Below are 5,990 nucleotides of genomic sequence, written 5' to 3'. Positions count from 1 at the left end.
TATATATATATATATATATATATATATATATATATATACAAATAACAACAACTGTACCAGCAGTTTGTTAAACATGATAGCTCATTTGTGAGAGTGGTCAAATTGTTTTTTAGGAGCAAGGCTGCAAACAGTGGATGTGGGGCAGAAAGACACTCATATACAACTGCACAAAATCATGGTGTCAAATTACTTTTTAAGCAATTAATTACTAATTACAAAGTATTAGAAACATTATTTACTTTACTTGATAACACAAAGGACAAACTCAAATAAAACAACAAAAGTAAAATCCTAAGAAAATAGAGGTATAATTTTAGTTTTTAGTCAAGAACATGCCCCATTTGTTCAGATGGACTTAAATTTCATTCTGCAGTCCACCTACAGGGGGCGCTCATATTGTACAGCTTCAACTTTCGAGTTGGGTTCCCATGTCTGGTTTGTCATACAGTCAGTGGTGTAAATGTGGATTGGCTTTGCACTTTATGTGTTCTGTAGTAACATGAGGGTTCAGAACGTTTAATATCTTTCAACATCTATCAGTAGATCAATAATCTTTTACACGCAGTATAACTATTAGAAGGCTGTCTCTTCTGTACTGTGACGATACACAAAAAGCAATCAGTAGTTTAAAGTCACATGCAGTCTAAATCATTTAAATCAGTCAAGTTCAAATCCAACAAAATACAATTTTCACCTAATTATAATAAAAAAAGATTTCAGATATTGTAAAATTACATTTGGTAAAAAGTTTTAATCCATGGAAATTAGAACATTGTATCAAATATTCACATTGATGCGAGCTTTAATTTTTTTTTAACTGAAGTTGGGCCCTGAATCTGCTGCAGATTATTGTTTTAACTTTTGGTATATTACCCAAAGACTTTGATATGAAAAAATGTTTTCCTGTTTATTTTTGGTTGAGGAATGTGGAATTCCAGTGTAGACCCTTGGCCCCTTTTCATTAGGAAAAGTTCCCATAGCCAGCCTCCTACTCTTCATGCTTTTCTTGACAGAATAAAACCCTTCCTTTCACTCTGCCTTTCCTGGAACCTCCCATCAGCCTCTAACCCCCACTAAACCTTTTTTTCTCTTGGAAAAAGTTTAAGGAGGAATGTCTTTCAACACATTCAACCACGCGCCCCCAAATCTGTGCGGCAAACATGTTCCCACTGATTTTCTCAAAGAATTAATTGCTCCAAATAATCTCACCATCTGGTCGCGGAGGTCCATACATATGACATAGCGATGGTTAGGGCCTATTCAAATGTCGGCTGCGCTGCTGTGGTAAAGAGAGGGAGAGAAACCGAGAGAGGGAAAGTGGTGAGGCTTACAAGGAGGCTGAAAAGAAGAGGTAATGACAAAGACCACCATCTGCTCCTTGTCTTTCTTGTCAGTGAACCTGGAAGCCAGCAGAGACCCTGCATTGCTATGATCCAACTACAGACCTCCAACTGGAATGTCATTCAGAGAGAAGATGTGAAGATGAAGGAACCGAGCAAGAAAGAAAGGAAGAATGACCGAGACCTCAATTCGCAGATTTTTTTCCACCCCCAGCATGTCTTGCCTCCTCTTTTACATACCAATGTACAGTCATCTAAATTTCACACAAACTTTTCAAATGTTACTAAAAAGAAATATGCAAATGAGGTCAGTTTTTGATAAATAAATCCACAGGGTTCATGACACACACACAGCATTTTGTGGACTCCAGTGAGAAACAGTAATTAATAAAAGTACAAATGCTAATAAACATAATCATGCACGCTTTCTTTAAAACAATAACAAAAAAGTTAGATTTATACATATTTTTTTTTACATTCTCTGATAAAAATGATTTGAAGCACATTTAGGTCGTTTTCACACCAGATAGTCCGGTAGACTCGGTTCGGTTTGGGACCAATATTCATGACCTTTTGTTTACATTTGAGCTGGTGCGTTTGCATTCACACTGCACTGTGCAGTCGAGTCAACCTGTTGAACCAACCTGTTCCCCCACTTACCTGTGGGGGCGCTGCACCAAGAACTACTGAAAGAAACGACACAAAAACCTCTGAAGACACGTCTTCTTCTTCTGTAAATAAAAACAAAAACGAAGTGGCATCAAGTTTTAGCAGTTTTAGGAGTTATATTTTGTCATCAAAAATGGACTTAGCATGAGCAGAAGATGAGACAGAAGACCCTGGAGAATATTGTTTTTCACACAAGGCAGCTGACGGCTCCATATAAGGTCAGAGCAATGCGTGTTTGTTTACACTACGGAGCGGGGCCCGGTCTGTTTACATTCACACTGTACTCGAACCGCGATGGAGTTCTCTTCTACCGGACCGAGACCTAGGTTTTAGCCCGGGCCAGAGTTCGCCTTTTTGTTCCGTGAAAGAGTTCGATGGCGCGTTCACACCTCCCTAAACGAGCTGGACTTTCTAGGAAAACGAGCTAGAGTTCGATTAAAGCGGACTAAACAGGGCTGGTGTGAATGCACCCTAAATTTCTGTTTTCTGTTGGGAATTGTATCTGGTTCATGAATGACTGTGCTTTTTAACTGACACTATTTACTTTAGTTATCATTATTACTGCATCATGTCAAAAGTATTGACCACACAGCCACTGATTAATAAAAAGATCTAAGAAACTTCATATCTTTCCTTTCTTGACTGTGAGAACAACACAGTGTGGTGGATCAAACGACTACACAGTATCTCACTGAGCTGTAACTGATGAAGAGCAGTGTGTGACTGAAACTGGCAACATTTTTGTAGCAGTCTTGCTGAACTCTGAGTTTGACTGGATGGCTGTGTGTTTTGTAAAACAGAGTGCAATTTTTACAAAGCACCTTACTCCTGGGGTGTAAGAGTCTTATCATTTGTTACTGTAGTAACTTGGGCGGAATCATATAAAAACTCTGGACCACAATGTAATGCTAATAAACACTTTATTCTAGAATGTGGCCGTCAGGAACAGAACAAAGGCTACAAAAAACTTGTTACCCTAAGGGTGTTTGCACACTTGATAGTCCGGTAGAATCAGTTCGATTGGGGACCAGTATTCAGAACATTTGTTTACATTTTCGACTGGTGCGGTTTGCATTCACACTGCACTGAGTCAGTCGAACCAACCTGTTCCCCCCCTCACCTGTGGTGGCGCTGCACCGACTAATGAAGGAAATGACACAAAAACCTCTGAAGAAGACACTTCTTTTTCTTCTTCTTTATCTTTTGGAAATAAAAACAAAAATGGAGTGGCATCACATTTTAGCGGTTTTAGGATTTCTCTTTAGTCATTTTTCATCCATGGACTCAGCATGAGAGGAAGATGAGGCAGAAGACCATGAGGAATGTTGTTTTTCACACACGGCGGCTGACGGCTCCGTATGAGGTATGAGAAATGTGCGTTTGTATGTCCTGTGCTGTAGACCACTTCCTGCTTTTGGAGCGGTCTCCGGTCCGCTTGCATTCACACTGCACTGGAACCACGCCAGAGTTCCCATCAACCGTGGGTCCTCTTACAGAAAATGTTGAATAACAGAGATGCCATTTCTTGCATTTTGGTGTATTTTAAAGGGTTGTTATACATCAACATTTACCTACATTTGTAAACTCTTAATAAAATTACTATTATGGAGAGAAACAGCAGGTTGTGTGTGAATTAGAGCAGTATCGATTCTGTCAGGTGTCCTAACCCTCCCCCCCTCCCCCATCACCACCACCACCACTTCACAGTCCTGAGCTGAACTCGTCTCCGCTCTTGCTTCAGTCTTGTGGCACCGTTTGAAACACCTGAAGGCTTCAATTCTCTGGTGTCCAACTAAGGACAATCAATCAATCAATCAATCAATCAATCAATCAATCAATCAGTCCGTCCGTCCGTCCGTCCGTCCATCCATCCATCAATCCATCCATTTTTTTCATAAAGTAAATTGTTGTTTGGACAAATTAGCACCGTTGTTTTGAAACGTGACATATAATGTGAATAACACATCAAACATTTTTCTCTTTGTATTATTTATTTATTTTTTACAGTAAGCTTTTTTTATTTATTATGCTTGATATAATGTAGCAGGAGTTCAGACATCTGCTGACGTGTACGCGTGCTGGATAGAGATTGGAGACGTTTCTGTGCGTAACGTGCACTGTCCATAGGGAATTTATTTATTCTGTTGAATAAATGATCGTTTCTGTTTCACGGGTCAGAGAGGAGGAGAGGGGGTGTTTTTTAGTGCGCGGCCCCACTGAGGAGGGACAATATTATGGAGAAAAAGAGGAGACAAGGAATCCGCGCAGCACCTCTGTGCGTAAATGTGACCATCTGATCCGTCCCCCCCCAGAGGCTCCTCTTCTACTGGTGCGCTGCGCGTGCTACGGCTGGAATATCCACAGACTGGGTCCGCCGGGCTGAGGGCAACATCTCCTCTCGTTGTATTTTTAAATAAATAATCAAAATAAAAATGCACAATGACTTTGAACTTTTAGGGGCGGAGCTGCCGGATCCAAACAAAGAGTTGCCGGAACAGAATGGGTCAAAATGAGAGAGTTCCCGGAGCTTGTTCCGGCAGGATCCGGCTCAAATTAACCACTGACCCCAACACACCGCATACACTGAAAAACTACCATGAGCACCCCCTAGCAGTGTAGATTAATAACACAATACATTGTTTAATCACTTCTCATGCTTTAAATTCAAACATCCCCCTCTAACTAATTCATTGGGGCAACTCTAGAATCTGACATTTAGGGGTGCTCAGCCCTCAGTGCTGACAGTGGTTCTTGGCTTGAATAATGTGGTGGCCATTGGAGTCAGAAGCATTCGAAATGTGGGGGGGGACACCCTGGTTTGGGTGTTCTCCCCCAGAAGATGTTGAATAAAGTTGATGCCATTTCCTGCATTCTGGTGTATTTAAACAGGTTTTTAAACATCTAAATTTACCTATAAGTAAATACTTGATTCAATAAATATTTAAGAGAGCCCGGTACAACGAGAAGTAGTGCTAGCATAAGGCGCGCAATACAGACGTGCTAGCTAAGATGCTACAGAAGTAGCACTCTGCTTTACACAACCAGATAAATGCTTTGTACAAAATCAGTTTAGTTTTAACTGATCTTAACAAACAAAGACTAAACCTATACAACCAGAAGTTGCAACATATATTTGCATACAAAACACACAAAACAAACTTTAAGCTTTAACCTTTAATTTACCCATTAAGCATACAATGTAATTATGACAGAAAATGGAGGATTTACCTGCAGTTACCTTCATACAGATGAACATGTGGTACTTCCTGTTTATCACTGTTGTATTCATGTATTCATGTTGCTCATGAGGTCAGCCACATTGATTTATCATCTTTTACATTCTTCCAGACTCAGTTTAGGTTTTGGAAATAGAATAAAGTGTATTCCACCCTTTAAATCAGGACTATTCAACTAAACTGCTCAGGGGGCCACAGTTACTGAAAACCAGCAGCTCAGGGGCCGGACATCCAGCAGTTAAAGTCATTATGTAAATAAACCAAGTACAGTTTCTTGCAAAAGTATTTGGCCCCCTTGAACTTTTCAACCTTTTGCCACATTTCAGGCTTCAAACATAAAGATATAAAATTTTAAATTTTTTGTGAAGAATCAACAACAAGTGGGACACAATTGTGAAGTGGAATGAAATTTATTGGATGTGTCAAACTTTTTTAACAAATAAAAAACTGAAAATTGGGGTGTTAATACTTTGTAGCGCCGCCTTTTGCTGCAGTTCCAGCTGCAAGTCTCTTGGTTTTGGTTGTCAGCAGCAAACTGGTTGATCCACTCTGAGAAGGTGCTATTTATAAGACTGAGCTGAATACAGCACCTCAGACTGAGGAAGTCTTTCGGATGGAAGATGAAAAAAAATTTTTTTTCTTTGTTTTGTTTTTTGAATGTCCAGAGGACCAGACTTAACTTTTTTACAATTATGATTTGTAAGAGTGACACTCACTGCAGCTCCAAGATGGCCGCTAATCATCA

This window comes from Nematolebias whitei, chromosome 5 (assembly GCF_014905685.2).
Source record: "Nematolebias whitei isolate Nwh7 chromosome 5, NemWhi1, whole genome shotgun sequence".
NCBI classification, from domain to species: Eukaryota; Metazoa; Chordata; class Actinopteri; order Cyprinodontiformes; family Rivulidae; genus Nematolebias; species Nematolebias whitei.
This window is presented reverse-complemented; position numbering follows the sequence as displayed.